Raw genomic sequence first — 8,697 nt, forward strand, 5'->3', positions numbered from 1 at the left:
CCAGCTTTTAGTCAGTTTTATTATTGTTATAAATTCTCTATACACAATGCCCCTCCTTATTGCCAGCACCCTGGGCATACTGTTCCCACCACCATTCCTTGGAAATGAGTTCTAAGCCAGTGCCTCATAATTATTTTCACAATCACTGTGTGGAAAGGTATGAGAATTCCTAGGGTTATAGATATATATCTCTCTATTTTATGCAGAAGGTCATACAGTATCTCCGATAGCAAAATCTAAATATAAATAGAAGAATTTTTATTTCAAACATTGAGTATCAGTACATTTAATATTTGACAGTTTTACAAAATTTATTTTTTTTTTTTTTGCTAGAGAAACTAAATATTTGTTATTTCTGATAACCATTTGTATTTCTTCTTTTGTGATTGGTTGCTTAGTTATTTCTTTTGACTGTTTTTCTAATTCTGTTTATATTTTCTTATTGATATGGAAAAATAAGTTAGCAAAGCTGTCATTTGTTTTCCATAAAATATAGGTAATTTTTTCAAGTTTGTTTTTGTCAACTTAATCTGTTTTTGAGGTGACTTTTTTTTTCTTTTCTTTTTTTCTTCTTTTTTTTTTTTTTAGGTGTGGAAGTTTACATTTTTATGTAGTTGGATCCATTGATCTTTTCCTTCTGGCTTCTTCAGAAGTCTTAAGGCCTCTCCCACACCAAGTGTATGTAACTAGCCACCTAAGTTTTTATCCAGAATTCTTAATGTTTATATTTTCCTTTAGCTCTTTAATTCATTGGAAATAATTTTGTTGATTAGTGTTATATGGGGAGGTAATTTATTATTTTTTCTCCAAATGTTTAGTTGACAAAATAACCATTTACTGCTTTGTCCATCTATTACCAATTACCTCATATTATATTTGATCAACAAACACATTAAAATATACTTATATGTATTCCTGAATGATCTGTTCTGTTCTGTTTTCATCAATTTCTTGTACTAGTATTAAGAGTTTCTGTTATTTTAGCTTTAGAATATCTTTAATATTTAGCAACAGAATTATTCTTTTTCAAATAATCTATTTTCCTGTGATCATTTTTTCAGAAAGATGTGGAATACTTTTTTTTCCAGTTTAAATAATAGTGTTCTGTGACTTTTATTTATAACCACTACATTTATAAATTAATATATGTTAGCCTTGGTAATTATATAGCAGAAGTCTTTCCATCCAGTAACATTTTGTAGATTTCATTCATTTAAGAATTATTTTCTGATATTCAGGAGAATCAGTTTTGTCTTTCTTACACTTATGGTTATATATTCTTAATTTTGTATATGTAAGATCATATGTGTATATATATATGTGGATTTGATGTGTGTATGTGTGAGGTGTTGCTATTTGGTCTATGATAGGCTTCTAAAAAAATCACCACCCCACCCTTTTTTCATTTCCCTAGAGCTGTACTAATAGCCTAGTCCCAAACCCTATGTAAGACAGAGGAAAATAAAAATCAAATGATTTTAAGAACAAAATATGTATAAGCCATAGAGATGTAGTAATTTGAAATCCAGAGAGACTATCTTGCTTATAATCGTATTAGAAAGTATCAAAACTAGGAATAGGGATTCCAGCTGACTCAGTTGGAAGAGCATGCAACTCTTGATCTTGGGGGCTGTGAGTTTGAGTCCCACACTGGGTGTAGAGATTACTTAAATAAGCAAAACTTGAAAAAACAAACTAGGAATAGAATAAAAGTCAATGGGCTGAACCATACTAACTGCAAAGAACTTGTAATCTAGTTGAAAATATAAAATGAACACAAACGAAAGATTCAGGCAAAAAGCTAAGACAGTGCATGGTGAAACACAACCAGGTATAATAGAAATTCTGCATTATTGAACTTAGAAATGTGTATCAATATATTAGTTATCATTTACTAAGTAAATGTATTTGTCCAGAGTTCATTATAATAGTAAGCAGAACCAGGAAGATGTGCTTGGTTAGTTCAGTTTTGTGACAGAGTGCCAAGGTCAATTTTTATCAACAAAGAAGTGAAACAGAACTGTCTAATAGTCCAGTTTAATGCACTCATTTTACTCAGCTATACATGGGAATACAAATAGAAACCTGCAACTGATCTCCTGGAAACTTTTCCAGCTCAGCAATCTACAAACAATATCAAAGGACCTTGAAACAAGTATTCAATAACTTTGTGTTAAAAAAAGTTAATTTCACTGTATTTTTTTTTTTTACTCTTTATTTCTCTGCATGTACTCAGACACACAGACCACTGCCGCCACCACCATCACACACAAATTGCACAGATTTAGGATTATTAACTGTTGAGTTTTGTAACTTGCTTTTGATATTCATAATATTCATGTTTTTTCTTACTTTCTATATCTTTATACTTTGTTTTCATAGCTTTTTATTTTTTCCAACTTTTTAGTATAAAATTATATTAAATTATTTTTAAGATTCTAATATACTAATTTTACTTGTTTGGAAGACTTAAACATAAATTTTTAGTACTAATAATTTTATTCAAGATTAGAAATAAATTTTTATCCTAAAATAGTGAATAAGAAGAGGGTCTGCATTTTCCAGGTCCACATTTTCCCTCCACCAAAATCAAAAGGCAGGTGGAAAGAAATATATAAAACAACTATTTTTAGAAATTAAACCAAAGTCACAAAAAAGGAAGGAAGGAAGGAGAAGAGAAAAGGGAGGGAGGAAGGGAGGGAGGGAAGAAAGAAAGGGAGAGAAAGAGAAAAAGGAAGGAAGGAAGGAAGAGAGGGAGGAAGGGGGAAAGGGAGAGAAAGAAAACAAAAATCAACATAGGACTGTGATTCCTGATTAAAGGAAAATAAATAATGAAAGTCCCACAATCTTTTTAAGAAAGGAATCCCAAAGGAGCCTAGCTGGGTTGAGGGAAAGGATGTCAAAGTTTGGGAAGGCCAGGTTGGCTAACACTTGGATCAGAATAGTTGAAAGGAGAGAGATACATGGAGAAAGAGCTCTAGAAATCCACAGAGTATTCTTATATCTTAGGCTCTATACCAGTCTATACATGAATAGGGTGAAACTTGCATAGCCTGTGAAAAGTTTATGGGGAAGAAAAAGTTACCAGGGAATTATAAGTCAAATTTCCAAAGCTTATTTAGGGTTATTTGCCTGAGTTCTATGAATCAGAGTGAAAAGATATTGAAGAAAAGAGGAGACATGCAATGGACATTCCAGAAGTACCATCTCTTAGTAGTGGGGCTAAAATAACACTGCAGGAAAGACTGACTCATCTTTTAAAAGAAAAAAGCAAGATTTTAAATGATTAAACTGATTCATAAGTAACTTAATTGTTTGCCAGTGTGAACTCAAATAACTCAGTAAAACTACAGCAATATGTAGCACTCAACAATGTAAAATTTATGGGCATCTGGATGGCTCAGTTGGTTAAGTGATTGCTTTTGGTTCAGGTCATGATCCTGGAGTCCGGGGATCACATCCAGCATTAGGTTCCCAGCTCCAAGGGGAGTCTCCTTCTCCCTTTGACCTTCTCCCTTCTCATGCTCTCTCTCACGCTCTCAAATAAATAAATAAAATCTTTAAAAAAAAGTAAAATTTAAAATGTTTGCAATCCATTATAAATTACTAGTATGTAAAGAAACAAAGATTTGTGATACATAACCAGTAGAAAAATCATTTAATAGAAACAAAAATGACAGAGATGATAAAATTAACAAACACATTAAGTGAGCTATTAAAAGATGCTCAATATCCTCAGAATTTATAGAAAAATAGGAAAAAAAGAAAATTCTAAAAATGAAAACATTAAATTTCTGAAATATAAATTTTATTGGGTTGGTTTAAGAGCTGACAAACATTGAAGAATTAAATATAAAAATATAAGAATAAAATGTTAGTGAACTTGGATAAATAGTAACAGTATTATACAAAATGAACACAGAGGAAAATAAAGATTCAGTGAACTGTGGGAGTTTATCAAGCCCTTTAATGTATGAATACTTGGAGTCCCAGAGAGAAAGTGCAGAAAAAACATATTTGAAAAATAGTGGCTGAGGTTTTTCCAAATTTGAGAAAATTAGAAGCTCATAGATCTAAAAGTTTAATGAACCTGAAACAGTATATTAATAAGGAAGACCACAGTAAGCATGTCACTATCAAATTTCCGGAAACCTAGGAAACCTAGGAAAAATAGAAAATTTTAATAATACCTATATAGGTGCAAAAATAATCACAATAGACTTCTCATCAGAAACTGAGTGCTGAAAGACAAAAGAGTGATAACTTTAAAATGCTGGATGGTAATAAAGGAAAATCTGTCAATACCACATTCTATACCAGCAAAATTATCATTCAAGAATTAAAGGGAAAATAAAGATTTTTTTCAGGCAAAAAAAAAAAAAAAAAAGAATGATTTTAGATCCAAGCCAAGAAATGAAAAGTATTAAAAATGGCACATATGTGTAATTTAAAAAAAATTGTTTCATCTTTTAATTTTATTCAAAGGTCCTTGGCCATTTAAAAAAATATATTTATTTGTCTTTTAGAGAGAGAGAGAGCAGAGGGAGAGGCAGAGGAAGAGCGAGGAGAGAGAGAATCCTCAAGCATACTTTCCACTGAGTGTAGAGCCTGACGCTGGGCTTAGTCCCATGAACTCGAGATCATGACCTGAGCTAAAGCCAAGAGTCAGTTGGTCACTTAACCAGTTGAGCCACACAGGCACCACGGAAGATGTTTGACCATTCCAAAACATGGAAGATGTTTTCCATTCCAAAAATGGAACAATATGTTATGGAGTTTCTAACATGTACCAAAACAAAACAAAGGCACAAAAGATGAAAAGAGGGATATGAATATATACATTTTTAATACTATCAATAAATTGGTATAACATAATTTAAAGTAGACTGTGATCATTAAAAATGGATATTATAAACCCCAGAGAAATCAATAGAAAATAAAAGAGGCATAGCTACTAAACCATAAGCGTATATAAAATAAAGCCATTGAAACTTCACAATTTAAAAAAGCCAAGGAACAGAAAAAGGAATAAGTACCACACAAACCATTAGGATGCTAAGGCCAAGATAATAGATTTAAACCAATCATGTCAATAATTACATTAAATGTAAATGATCTTGACACTCCCATTAAAAAGCAGATTAGCAAATCAGATTAAAAAGAAAAACTCAGGGCACCCGGATGGTGCAATTGGTTGAATGTCCTACTCTTGGTTTTTGGCTCAGATAGTGATCTGTGGATCCTGAGATTGAGCCCCATGTTGGGCTCTGCCCTCAGTGAGGAGTCTGCTTAAGACTTTCTCTCCCTCTGCCCCTCCTCCCCATGCTCCCTCTCTCTCAAATAAATAAATAAATCTTTAAAAAAAAGAAAAACTGAACCATATGTTTTCTACCAAAAGTAATAACAGATAAAGACACAGATAACTGAAAGAAAAAGTGGAGAAATATACCATAGAATTACTAGTATCAGATATTTACTAATATCAGAAAAGTAGACATCAAAATGATGAATATTACCAGGAATAAAGATAATCATTTCATAATGATAAAGGGGTCAACCATAAAGAAGACATAGCAGTCTAAAATATGTATGCATCTGATAGCACAACTTCAAAGTACATTAAGCAAAAATTGACCTAAGTGAGAAGAAATAGATAAATCCACAACTTTATAAAGATTTTATTTATTTATTTGACAGACAGATATCACAAGTAGGCAGAGAGGCAGGCAGAGAGAGAGGGAAGAAGCAGGCTCCCTGCTGAGCAGAGAGCCCGATGCGGGGCTCGATCCCAGGACCCTGAGACCATGACCTGAGCCGAAGGCAGAGGCTTTAACCCACTGAGCCACCCAGGCGCCCGTAAATCCACAATTTTAATTGGAGATTTCAGTACTCTTCTCTTGATGTTCATAGGACAAGAAATAAAAAATAAGAATAACAAAAAATTAAACAATACATTCAATTTAATTTCATTCAATTCACATATATGCAGCATCCTTACCCAACAACGGCAGCAGGTGCACAAAAAGATCACATTAAATCCAAAATAAATAAAAGCAAAGAAATAATGAAGGCAAAGCAATCAATAGATCCTGAGGTGTTTTACAAAATTAGAACATACTAATTCATTGACTAGTTGTACATCCAATAATACACTAGAAACTTACAGAGGCCAAAGATCTTAATCAAGAAAATTCTTTCAGGCAAGTGCAATGTTATTTTTATCTCTCAATCTCTAACAACACCTGGAATGGTACTGCGTACATAGTGACAGCTCAATAATATCTGTTAAATTGAATTATTTTGCATCGTTGTATGTGTTTTACTAAGGCCATCTCTGAATCCATCAATTTTGGAAACTCACTATTGGAACTAGTGCTGTTTTAAGAATTAAAAAGCCAAAGAGTATGTGCTATCAACACCAGTAAGCTTTCAGTAACCTTTAAAACTTCAGATATTAAAGTTTCTAGAAATGTTCCATCAGCTATATGTGTGCCAAAAATGATTCAAAATACACACAAGCAAAAATCAGCTATGAAGCCTCAATCATGACTAATTATCACCTTTATGGGAAGAGGACATAAGTGAAGGGTGTTTGGCAGGGAGTTAATCAATAGCTTCTTATCAATGATCCCAAAGGAGACAGCTATTTAAAATGGACTTGGTTTGTTTATCTTCTGGTTGCAATTACTTCAGTGAAAAATGATTAATTGTTTTGAGTGTTCTTTATAAGTTCATGTATTCTGTCTGTTGGGGAGCGTGGACCAGTCAGATAGGGTTAGTAAGTGGGAAAGGAGAGAGAAGCTTGCATTTGAGATCAAGATTTTGGTAAATGAGGGGCGCCTGGGTGGCTCATTGGGTTAAGCCTCTGCCTTCGGCTCACGTCATGATCTCAGGGTCCTGGGATTGAGCCCTGCATCAGTCTCTCTACTCGGTGGGGGGTCTGCTTCCCTCTCTGCCTGCCACTCTGCCTGCTTGTGGTCTCTCTCTCTCTCTGTCGAATAAATAAAAATCTTAAAAAAAAAAAAAGATTTTGGTAAATGATACTCATTTTGCTGAGGAGTGACAAAGCTCATTCATGCTTCTTCAATTCAATTTAATTCATTTCCTGAACTGAAGTCTTCTCCAATTTTGAAACTAATTTGCTCCTCTGTCGTACAGTTACATAGATCTCTGGTCTTTCCCTCAACATTCAGCGGACTTCTAATCTGTTCAAATCTCTATCTTCTTTTGTTTGTTTTTTCTAGATTCTGAATTTCTTGAAGGCAGAGATCATGCTGTCTTGCTATCTGCTATATCCCCAGAGCTGTTTCCAGTGTCTGACACATAGTATGTGTTTATTAAATGTTAAATGAATTAATTAATTATGAATGATTAGGATTAAACAACAATTTTAGTAGATTACTTAGGTGACCTCCATCTTGGAGATCTTATTTCTGTTGGGGTCCGTTATCAAAGGAATGAGACTGAGACAAAGTGAAAGTTATGCAAAGCTTTATTCTATGCCAAGCATTAGAAGTCAGACTGATCGTCCAGGGCCGCCTCCGAAGAGAGTGACCCCCGACCCAATCTCACAGGCTGGTTTTATAGGGCATAACCGCAGACCCAAGGTACGTGGCTTCTATTGTTAGGGTGTTTACTCCTGGAATCGATACCTGGAACTGACACCAGGAACTACTGGGGCTTTTATTCCTGGAATGAAGTCTGTGGATGTAAACAGCAATATGGCTACCTAGGCAATATGGAGTCGCTCTGGCTAAGCAGGCCCTAATAGTTAAACAGATTTTAACATTAAATCGGCCCTAACAATTTCATCTTTAAATCTGACTTTTGCTTTTGTTGGTCTGTCTTTATAATGTTAGATTTTAAAATATATTTTGCGGGCTCAGAATTGGGAATATTAATAGTAGTTATTCTGCTTTGTTGTATAAATCTTAAGCATAACAAAACTATTTTTTCAAATGTGTACTTACTCTATAGCAATCACAAACAAGTAGTTATAATAATTAAAATTTATAATATGTACAATTTTTCATTTGAATTTTGTCTGTATTATAAATTATTGTCAAAGCTAGCTTTCTAGAACTTGAAACATCTTTCTCATAATCACAGCATTTGCACTGATAGAACAAAAACAATCATATAAAGCAAACTCTTCAGGCAATTATAATATATTAAGCTCTTAGTAAGTCCATTTATAAATTCTTTAAAACAGGATTTTAAGCACAGATTTGCAAATCTCTGATTGTATTGAAGAAGAAATAATTTTTTGACAATCATGGAGAGATTAGCTTAAAAAACATCTTAATTATTTCAGGGGTTTTGCAACATTTTTAAATTTATTCTTAATGCTTCCATAGTAACACCCTGCATGAGTTTACACTAAACTCTTCTCAGGATAGAAAAATCTTGGTAATAGAAAATATTCTGGGTTGAGAAATAGGAGAGTTTCACCGTGTTGGCTCTTTGATACATCTTGTTTTTGAGTAACTAACAGCCTTTTACATACTAAATGCCTGATATCTCCCTGCTGCCATGGGTGCATGGGATATCTCTCTAGTCCTTGCATTCCGCTTTTCAAGAGGGCAATGGGGGTGTTCATGCAGTACCTGGAATAAGTCCCCATGCATACAGAACCACAAACTATCTTCTAGAAGATGTTTCTAGCTGGTATTACAGATCTGCTTCATGAACTGTGTA

This window comes from Enhydra lutris, unplaced genomic scaffold (genome assembly GCF_002288905.1).
Source record: "Enhydra lutris kenyoni isolate GAN:26980312 unplaced genomic scaffold, ASM228890v2 scaffoldscaffold15, whole genome shotgun sequence".
Lineage (NCBI taxonomy): Eukaryota > Metazoa > Chordata > Mammalia > Carnivora > Mustelidae > Enhydra > Enhydra lutris.